This window comes from Bos taurus, chromosome X (genome assembly GCF_002263795.3).
Source record: "Bos taurus isolate L1 Dominette 01449 registration number 42190680 breed Hereford chromosome X, ARS-UCD2.0, whole genome shotgun sequence".
In the NCBI taxonomy this organism is placed as follows: Eukaryota; Metazoa; Chordata; class Mammalia; order Artiodactyla; family Bovidae; genus Bos; species Bos taurus.
Window position 1 is genome coordinate 55966831 of NC_037357.1, and position 10971 is coordinate 55977801.

General features: G+C 41.8%; 1 non-coding gene across 1 annotated transcript; it reads left to right on the top strand.

The window, feature by feature from the left end:
- Window positions 1-8012: 8012 nt before the first annotated feature.
- On the top strand, window positions 8013-8068 carry MIR2285CP (microRNA mir-2285cp). Its single transcript, NR_162356.1, has one exon. It is a non-coding gene; the product is annotated as a microRNA mir-2285cp (primary transcript).
- The last annotated feature ends 2903 nt before the right edge of the window (window positions 8069-10971 follow it).

Sequence of the window (10971 nt, forward strand, 5' to 3'; positions counted from 1 at the left end):
TGCTCGGGATATTAGTCTCAGCCTGTCATGATTACACTACTTCTAAGGGAACTTGCTGCCTCTGCTGACAGCTGTCCAAATAGCTATAATTTTTTTTTAAATTTTATTTTATTTTTAAACTTTACATAATTGTATTAGTTTTGCCAAATATAAAAATGAATCCGCCACAGGTATACATGTGTTCCCCATCCTGAACCCTCCTCCCTCCCCATACCATCCCTCTGGGTCGTCCCAGTGCACTAGCCCCAAGCATCCAGTATCGTGCATCGAACCTGGACTGGCAACTCGTTTCTTACATGATATTTTACATGTTTCAATGTCATTCTCCCAAATCTTCCCACCCTCTCCCTCTCCCACAGAGTCCATAAGACTGTTCTATACATCAGTGTCTCTTTTGCTGTCTCATACACCGGGTTATTGTTACCATCTTTCTAAATTCCATATATATGCGTTAGTATACTGTATTTATGTTTTTCCTTCTGGCTTACTTCACTCTGTATAATAGGCTCCAGTTTCATCCACCTCATTAGAACTGATTCAAATGTATTCTTTTGAATGGCTGAGTAATACTCCATTGTGTATATGTACTACAGCTTTCTTATCCATTCATCTGCTGATGGACATCTAGGTTGCTTCCATGTCCTGGCTATTATAAACAGTGCTGTGATGAACATTGGGGTACACGTGTCTCTTTCCCTTCTGGTTTCCTCAGTGTGTATGCCCAGCAGTGGGATTGCTGGATCATAAGGCAGTTCTATTTCCAGTTTTTTAAGGAATCTCCACACTGTTCTCCATAGTGGCTGTACTAGTTTGCATTCCCACCAACAGTGTAAGAGGGTTCCCTTTTCTCCACACCCTCTCCAGCATTTATTATTTGTAGACTTTTGGATCACAGCCATTCTGACTGGTGTGAAATGGTACCTCACAGTGGTTTTGATTTGCATTTCTCTGATAATGAGTGATGTTGAGCATCTTTTCATGTATTTGTTAGCCATCTGTATGTCTTCTTTGGAGAAATGTCTCTTTAGTTCTTTGGCCCATTTTTTGATTGGGTCATTTATTTTTCTGGAGTTGAGCTGTAGGAGTTGCTTGTATATTTTTGAGATTAGTTGTTTGTCAGTTGCTTCATTTGCTATTATTTTCTCCCATTCTGAAGGCTGTCTTTTCACCTGGCTAATAGTTTCCTTTGATGTGCAGAAGCTTTTAAGGTTAATTAGGTCCCATTTGTTTATTTTTGATTTTATTTCCAGTATTCTGGGAGGTGGGTCATAGAGGATCCTGCTGTGATGTATGTCAGAGAGTGTTTTGCCTATGTTCTCCTCTAGGAGTTTTATAGTTTCTGGTCTTATGTTTAGATCTTTGATCCATTTTGAGTTTATTTTTGTGTATGGTGTTAGAAAGTGGTCTAGTTTCATTCTTTTACAAGTGGTTGACCAGATTTCCCAGCACCACTTGTTAAAGAGATTGTCTTTAATCCATTGTATATTCTTGCCTCCTTTGTCAAAGATAAGGTGTCCATATGTGCGTGGATTTATCTCTGGGCTTTCTATTTTATTCCATTGATCAATATTTCTGTCTTTGTGCCAGTACCATACTGTCTTGATAACTGTGGCTTTGTAGTAGAGCCTGAAGTCAGGTAGGTTGATTCCTCCAGTTCCATTCTTCTTTCTCAAGATCGCTTTGGCTATTCGAGGTTTTTTGTATTTCCATACAAATTGTGAAATTATTTGTTCTAGCTCTGTGAAGAATACTGTTGGTAGCTTGATAGGGATTGCGTTGAATCTATAAATTGCTTTGGCTAGTATACTCATTTTCACTATATTGATTCTTCCAATCCATGAACATGGTATATTTCTCCATCTATTAGTGTCCTCTTTGATTTCTTTCACTGATCAGTTTACAGATTGGCTGTCCTTGGGTCAGGGACTTATTTGGTCCCATTGACTGCAGTCAAGGCAGGTGTGGGGGAGTTGTTGGATGGATCACGTAGCACAAATTATAGCTATTTGTTTCCTTAAACATGATCCATCCAACAACTCCCCCACACCTGCCTTGACTGCAGTCAATGGGACCAAATAAGTCCCTGACCCAAGGACAGCCAATCTGTAAACTGATCAGAGACTTATGACCCATGATCTGGTAAAAAAGATAAACTGGGATAATTAGAATTCCTCCCTAAGGATTTTGAACTAAGAACTACAGAGACTCCAGGCCAGTTAACACTGGAAGTTGAAGCTGGAAGATTATAGGAAATTGGGATATGACAAGCTGAGGCCATTTGAAGCTCAGGTGACAAGGAGATGAATACAATGGTTAAATAGAGGATGTTGGGCAGTAGAAAGAGAAGAATGGAGTAGACACTGGTGAAAAGGATACACAAAGAGAGACAGAAAGTGAGACACAAACAGAGAGACACAAAGTGAGTCTGTGGCCCAAGAAAAAGATGGAAGGACTTACAGCAGCTTCAAGCCCATTCATGAAGCTGATTCACTAACCGATAGAGTTCTCATTGCAGTCTATGTGCAGCCTCAAATCAAAACCCCACCAGTGAGGATAATTTGAGTGAGGGTTCTTTTTTCTCCAACTGAAAGAGGAGTTACTAACATGAGAATGAATGAGATCATGCAGGGAGAAACTAGCACAGGATGAAAGCAGTGGGCTAAGGACCACAGTGGGAAATACCATCAGTGAAGGACTAAGTGCCAGAAGAGGAGCCTACACACATACAGAAGGATGAATAACAGGTATTACAAGGAGAACAAGGGGGCCATGGAAGTCGAGAGCTTGTTACTTTTTTCTTTAAAGAGGGAATGGTCAGAAATGTAAAAACCCGCAGAGAACCTTGTTTTATGTCCCTGGATATGTTCCAGCATCTCCTTGTTTATGGTGTATGGGAACTTGAAAAGAATTTGTATCCTATATGCAGATGACACCACTCTAATGGCAGAAAGTGAAGAAGAACTAAAGAGCCTCTTGATGAAAGTGAAAGAGAGTGAAAAATTTGGCTTAAAACTCAACATTCAGAAAACTAAGGTCATGGCATCCGGTTCCATCACTTCATGGCAAATAGGTGGGGAAACAATGGAAACAGTGAGAGACTTTTCTTGTGGGGTGGGGGGGCTCTAAAATCACTGCAGATGGTGACTGCAGCCATGAAATTAAAAGATGCTTGCTCCTTGGAAGAAAAGCTATGACCAACCTGGACAGCATATTAAAAAGCAGAGACATTACTTTACCAACAGAGGATGGTCTAGTCAAAGCTATGGTTTTTCCAGTAGTCATGTATGGATATGAGAGTTGGACTACAAAGAAAGCTGAGCGCTGAAGAATTGATGCTTTTGAACTGTGGTATTGGAGAAGACTCTTGAGAGTCCCTTGGACTGCAAGGAGATCAAATCAGTCAATTCTAAAGGAAATCAGTCCTGAATATTCATTGGAAGGATTAAAGCTGAAGCTGAAACTCCAATACTTTGGCCACCTGATGCGAACAACCAACTCATTGGAAAAGACCCTGGAGCTGGGAAAGATTGAAGGCAGGAGGAAAAGGGGATGATGACAGAGGATTAAATGGTTGAATGGCATCACTGACATGATGGCATGAGTTTGAGTAGGCTCCAGGAGTTGGTGATGGACAGGGAAGCCTGGCATTCTGCAGTCCATGGGGTCGAAAAGAGTTGGACATGACTGAGCGACTGAACTGAAGTGAATTGTGTGAAAATTGTATAAATCTTAACTGTGTTGAATTGGTTCATGGTGCTTTTCAGGTCTCCTATATCCTTCTAGTTTTCTGTGTATTCATTCTGTTAATTTTTGAAATTTTGATATTGAAACTCCAACTAAAAATCTTACTTTATCTACTCAAAAAATAATTTTAATATATAGTGGAATTATATGTAACTTTGTTCTGTCTTTTCCAAATCTCCTGTAAATGTGCTATCATATTTTCATAATTAAAAAAAAAAACATTAAAAAGAAAGAAAAAACTGCAGAGAGATTTTCTAAGAACTGAGCTGTGTCCATTGGGTTCACAAAGAGTAGGTAACTAGTGATTTTAGGGGAGGTATTTGGTAGAGTGGTAGGGGAAGGCAGAAGCCAGACTTCAGTTGGTTGAGAAGTGAATGTGAAGAATGTGAAGATAGCATATATAGAATACACTTCTGAGAAAATTATATAAGAAGGAGAGGAAAAGAGACTGAACAGTAGCTAGAAGGGATCAAACAAAGGGCCAAAAAAAAAAAAAAAAGATTTGAGGGACTTCCCTGGTGGTCCAGTGGTTAAAACTCCACCCAGCCAAAGAAGGAGTCACCAGTTTTCTGCCAAGAGTGAGGCAAGCAAGGTCGAGTAAAGGGCTGGGGGAAGGTAGTGAAAGGTTTGGTGTTCAACTGTAAGAGCAGAGAAGGTAGCATTGTGCTCTTTCCCAGCTGGGGTTTGGTTGGGTGTGTGTGGTTGAAGTGTAGGGGTGCTAGCAAAGGGGAGGTGATGCTGAGGGAGGGGTTTAGGTATTCAGCCATGTGGTCCTGCTCAGTAGGGAAGGAAGGGAGACCAGGAAGGGACTAACAGACTGAGAGAATGGAGAGCTCAAGAGACTGAAGGAGGCTGAAAAGGAAGTGTTAGAAGGCTGGCAGGTGTGGGGACATCCCTGGTGATCCAGTGGCTAAGAGTCTGTACTCCCAATGCAGGGGTCCTGGGTTTGATCCCTAGAACTAGATCCCACATGCTGCAATTAAGAGTTTGCATGCTGCAACTAAAAAGATCTTGCATGCGGCAATGAAGATCAAAGATCCTACATGCTGCAACTAAGCCCCAGTACAGTCAAATAAATAAATAATATCTGGTGGCTCAGATGGTAAAGAATCCAACTACAATGCAAGAGACCCAGATTTGAACCCTGTTGGGAAGATCCCCTGGAGAAGGGAAAGGCTACCCACTCCAGTATTCTTGCCTGGAGAATCCCATGGACAGAGGAGCCTGGTGGGCTACAGTCCATGGGGTTGCAAAAAGGCAGACATGACTGAACAACTAACACTTTCAATTTGTTTTTATAAATATTGGGAGGTATGAACCCAGCGTGTTCCAGGAACTGTTCCCAGTCCTGTTGACTGGATCATGGGACAATAATGGAGACTTAGAGAGAGAGGAGGCCAGAGTGGTAGGCAGGGCTTGGCACAGGGAGACCTTATGGGTCACTACTGAAGTTGGATAAGTTGGATATTGCAGAAGAGGCAGAAGCCAGGTAAACTTACAAAGGTGTTTTTACAAAGTGAGTCACGGAAAGATATAGACCTCTGGAGTCCTGCTGGAGTCCTTCTCTGAATTCTGGTATTCTGTTCTGATGATTCCCAATGCTCCGTTCCAACTGTAAAAATTTGCACTGCAAATCATCCCCTCCTACTCCCTATATAAAATTTGGGTGGCAGGGAAATTAATCTAATTCTTCATCTGTTGAAAGAACCTCAGAATCCTGGACTCTAGTCTCAGCTGTATCACCAACCAGCTGTCTATACGCATCTCCATCTCTCTGGGCTTTTTCATTATCTATAATGAGAGAAATATTACCTGTCCTGCTTATCTCCTAAGGTTGTTGTAAGGGTGAAATGAAGTGGTAGATATCAATGTGCACATTGGATGCTTAATAACAGGGTCTGGCCAGGTTTGCTTTGTGTCTTTCCCTTACAAACCTTTGACAGCAGAGTCTAGCTTTCGGCTTCCTTCCCTCATTCCCAGTCCCCCAATGCCCTCTAGATATCCCTGATCAAGAGATCAGGCTGGTGCTGGTAGGAGTCAGAGAAACAGTCTTAGCAGCTCTGTCTGGGATGATGAGCTGAGAAATCAAAGGCTTTTTCTTTGCCAAGAAAAGGGTTTTCTTTGCTTCCCCGCTCCCCCCTCCTCTCCAATACATCTGTCTGACTCCACTGTTCCATGACAAGGCTGATTGGCCTTGCCCTTGGGACGTGCCAGCTCAGCATGGAGAGGGAGATGCTACAAGATTTGATGCCTCCCTTTTCGATACATTTAAATTCATTGCTACAAAGACTTGGATAAGTAAAACACTAAGCCCCCTCCAACTGGGTTTCCTGGAGAGAGGGATTCCAATAGCTTTTAAAAGAAATGTCAAACTGTTAAGAGTTCAGGCTTCAAGCAGCTTAATGCTTTATCATGTTTTAGAGTGAATGTCTCCTGGATTCTTAATGCCTGGTTTATTTAGAATGGAAGATAACTGATCAGCTAGTCAATCTGATGAAACCGCAACAACCAGTCAACTCTGAAGAAAGATGGATCCATTTTACTCGTGGCTGTTTACCTTCTTCTCTACCAAACCGGTTCACTTGCTTGATCAAGCAATCAATAGGAATTAGGCACCACTGTATGCGCAGCTCTTTGCAGGGTACCATGAAGGTCATACCAAAACAAACAAAAACAAAATGCCCTTTCCAGGGCTCCCCTGGTGGCTCAGTGGTGAGGAGTCCGCCCACTAATGAGGAGACATGGTTTCAATCACTGGTCCAGGAGGATCCCATATGCCGCAAAGTGGCTGGGCTTGTGTGCCACAACTACTTGAGCCTGTGGTCTAGAGCCTGTGTGCCACAGCTGCTGAGCTCATGCACCACAGCTACTGAAGCCTGCACACCTAGAGCCCATGTTCCACAACAAGAGAAGCCACCACAATGAGAAGCCTGTGCGCCGTGCCTAGAGAGTGGCCCCCACTCGCCATAATTAAAGAAAAGCCCACACAGCAATGAAGACCCAGCACAGCCAAAAATAAATTTAAAAATTATTTGAAAAAATACACATTCCATATTGTGATGGTCTGAACTGTGCCCCTCCCCAATTCATATGCTGAACCCCTAACCCCTAGTACCTCAGAATGCAGTGGATAGGGACATTAAAGAGGAAATTAAAATGGGATCATTAAGGAGGGCTCTAATTCAGTATGACTGGTGTCTTTATCAGAAGAAGTTAGGACACAGGCAGTGACACGAAACAAGCTCACACAGAGAGACAACCACATGAACACACAGGCAGAAGATGTCCATTTGCAAGTCAAGGAGAGAGGCCTCAGAAGAAATCAACCCTGCAGACACCTTAATCTCACACTCTAGCCTCTAGAACTATGAGGAAATATAGTTGTTTAAGCCACTCTGTCTCTGTTATTTTGTCATCAGAGCCCTAGCTGACTAATACACCCAGTATTGTGGAGCTTGTAGTAAGATGAAAAAAAATCCCTTGTGTAACTCTTTACTTACGCCTATAATATCTGGGAAGGTGTGTAAATATAGAAAAGTACTTTCTATTATCAATCACAATTAAAATATGGGACTCAAGGCTTCCCTGGTGGTCTAGTGGTTAAGAATCTGCCTGCCAATACAGGGGACACAGGTTTGACCCCTGGTCTAGGAAGATTCCACATGCTGTGGAGCAACTAAGCCTGTGCACTGCAACTACTAAGCCCGTGGTCTAGAGCCTGCGCTCTGCAGCAAGAGAGTAGCCCCCACGTGCTGCAACCAGAGGAAGCCCAAGGGCAGCAATGATGACCTAGCATAGCCAAAAAGTTTTTAAAAATATGGAACTCGAAGAATAGTATACAAATTGTCTGCACTTCTCTGAAACCTCAAGTCTTCTACCAGGCCACACACAGGCATCTGGAAGGAGTATTTGGGGTCCCTTCTCTCTATAGTTTCTCTTTCTCTTCTCTTCCACAGACCCTTGGGTCTTTTTCTAGCCTTCTTCTCCGCACCAGCTTCCTGGCTCTACAGGTTATGGAAAGAGGCCTTATGTCAATAGTTCTGACCTCAGAACTAATCAGGGTGCCAAGTGAAAATGTAGATTTAGGGAAATTACCATTAATAATTCAGGTTCAATAGGTCTGACCAGGGCCTAGAAATCCACACTTAAATTCTTCACTCTGAGATATGCATGCAAAAGAATGTCTATGATACATATGTATAATTTAAAGAACCATAATGCAGTGAACATCCATGCACCAACCAATGAGCTTTATATTGGATTGGCCCAAAAGTTCGTTTAGGTTTTTCTGTAACTTGGGTTGGAAAACCTGAACAAACTTTTAGGCCAACCCAGTAAATAGAACATTTCTCTGTGTATCCCTCCCCAGTTGCAGTCCTCTTTCTTCCTCCATGAGGCAAGCACTTTCCTGAATTTTATGTTAATTATTTTTTGCTTTTCTTATTGTTTTCTATATGTGATTGTATCTTTGAATTAGAAAAATACTGTAGCTTGCTTGTTTTAGGATTCATATAATGATGTCATACTATTTATATTCTTTGGCAACTTGCTGTATCATTCCACACTGTTTTTGAGATTCATTCGTGTTGGTGCACTTAGCTGTAGTTTAGTCATTTTCATTGCTATGCAGTATTCCATTATATGAATACACCACAATTTATTTATCCATTCTCCTGTTAATGGTCGTGTGGGTTGCTTCCAGTTTTTTTTTTAATTGTCATTGTTTTGTTTTGTTTGCTATTATAAATAACATTGCCCTAAACATTCTTACATGTCTCTTGGCACATAGAAATCTTCATTTTTTTTGCCAGCTCTCCAGATTGGGTCTGATGTAAGTGGTCCAAGAAATACTGTCTATGGTCCTGCATATTCTTCAGAGTACTACATGTACAACATAAACCTTTCTTGCTAGTATTGATCTCATCTTGAAGCATGACCCTAGTGCTTCATTTTGGAGTGGCAAAAACTCTGAATTTATCTGCAGAAAGCCTACTCTTAGTAAGAGGGTGAGGTGCAAGGAAAGAAGGGAGAGAATAGAAGAGTGGGAAGAAACTTCTGTATGTCACATGTTCAACTATGTGGTGCAGATTATAAGTGTATGAATACTTACATATGGATATTCAAAGACAGCAATCAACTCTAGTCACATAATAGATGTACACTTATTCACTCACTGATTTAAAAATCAAAGTGGATTGAACGAGATAGAAAAGGCTTCCTGGGGAGTTCCCTGGTGGACTAGTGGTTAGGATTTCAGGCTTTCACTGCCATCACCAGTGTTCAATTCCTGGTTGGGGAACTGAAATCCCACAATCCACATGGTGCAGTCAAAAAGAGAGAGAGAAAGGAAGAAAGGAAGGGAGGAAGGAAAGGCTTCCTGAAAGATGGGTAAACTGGAAATGGGGATAAGGGAAAAGGGTGTCAGTGAATGGACAGAGTTTGCTCAAGAGGGCAAATGCTAGAAGGCCTACAAGGTGAATCAGAAAAGTTAATGTGAGACCAGGGTGTGGTGGGGTGGAGTAGGGTGTTAAAAACTGCAAATCCAGCCCAACGAGGGCATGGCAAATCTAGTTCAGTTGTAGGAAAGTACTGACATCCCAGGGGAATCCTATCTGGGGAACTAGGGGAGAGGGCATGGCTTTGGATGTACAGGGTAGAGACCATGAGAATATCAGAATCAGGGTACTCTAGAAAATAAAGCATGAAAAAGTAATCATGGAGTCAAGGATTCAGAAGAACTAGGCTGGTACAAATAAGAAGGGAAATAATTCAACTCTTAATAGAGGGTCCTCACAGATGTCAAAGCCATCTCCTTGCACTTCTAGATATTAAATTTCCTGGGTGATACCTTCTCTATTCTACATACAACCCTCTACTGTCCATCTCCATTCTCAGCTGAAGACCTCACCACCCACCTCACTGAGAAAAGAAAATGAATTAAACTGAGAAAAGAGAATAAATTAAATGAATTAAATTCCTTACCCTCCCATCACCACATCTAGCCACCTACCTCCACCAGTACCCTTGCTTTCTGATATGTTAGATGAGCTGTCTCCAGTTAAAGGCCATTCCTTTCGCTTATGCACTGGAATAAGGATTAAGTTCATCTGTGAGAATCATAGGTCCAAAATAATAGTGGCTCAAACAAGAGAGTTTATTTCTCTCACACATAAACGAATGGAGGTAGGCAGTTCAGAGTTGATATGGTAACCCTGCTTCACAAAATCTTCAAAAATCACATGCTTCTCAACTCACTGCCTTCTTTGGGTGTGACTTTTATCCTCAAGGTCCAAAATGGTAGCTTGAGCTCCAGTCATTACATCCAGAGTTCAGGCAACTGGATGGAGGAAGGGACTAAAGATGGAAAAAAGGCATGTGCCAGCTGTCTTTCACAGAAGATTCCCAAGAGCTGTCACATGACACTTTGGGTTACATCTTTTTTTTTTTTTTTTTCTAATTTTATTTTATTTTTAAACTTTACATAATTGTATTAGTTTTGCCAAATATCAAAATGAATCCGCCACAGGTATACATGTGTTCCCCATCCCGAACCCTCCTCCCTCCTCCCTCCCCATACCATCCCTCTGGGCCGTCCCAGTGCACCAGCCCCAAGCATCCAGCATCGTGCATCGAACCTGGACTGGCAACTCGTTTCCTACATGATATTTTACATGTTTCATTGCCATTCTCCCAAATCTTCCCACCCTCTCCCTCTCCAACAGAGTCCATAAGACTGTTCTATACATCAGTGTCTCTTTTGCTGTCTCGTACACCGGGTTATTGTTACCATCTTTCTAAATTCCATATATATGCGTTAGTATACTGTATTTATGTTTTTCCTTCTGGCTTACTTCACTCTGTATAATAGGCTCCAGTTTCATCCACCTCATTAGAACTGATTCAAATGTATTCTTTTGAATGGCTGAGTAATACTCCATTGTGTATATGTACCACAGCTTTCTTATCCATTCATCTGCTGATGGACATCTAGGTTGCTTCCATGTCTTGGCTATTATAAACAGTGCTGCGATGAACATTGGGGTACACGTGTCTCTTTCCCTTCTGGTTTCCTCAGATCCAGCAGTGGGATTGCTGGATCATAAGGCAGTTCTATTTCCAGTTTTTTAAGGAATCTCCACACTGTTCTCCATAGTGGCTGTACTAGTTTGCATTCCCACCAACAGTGTAAGAGGGTTCCCTTTTCTCCACACCCTCTCCAGCATTTAT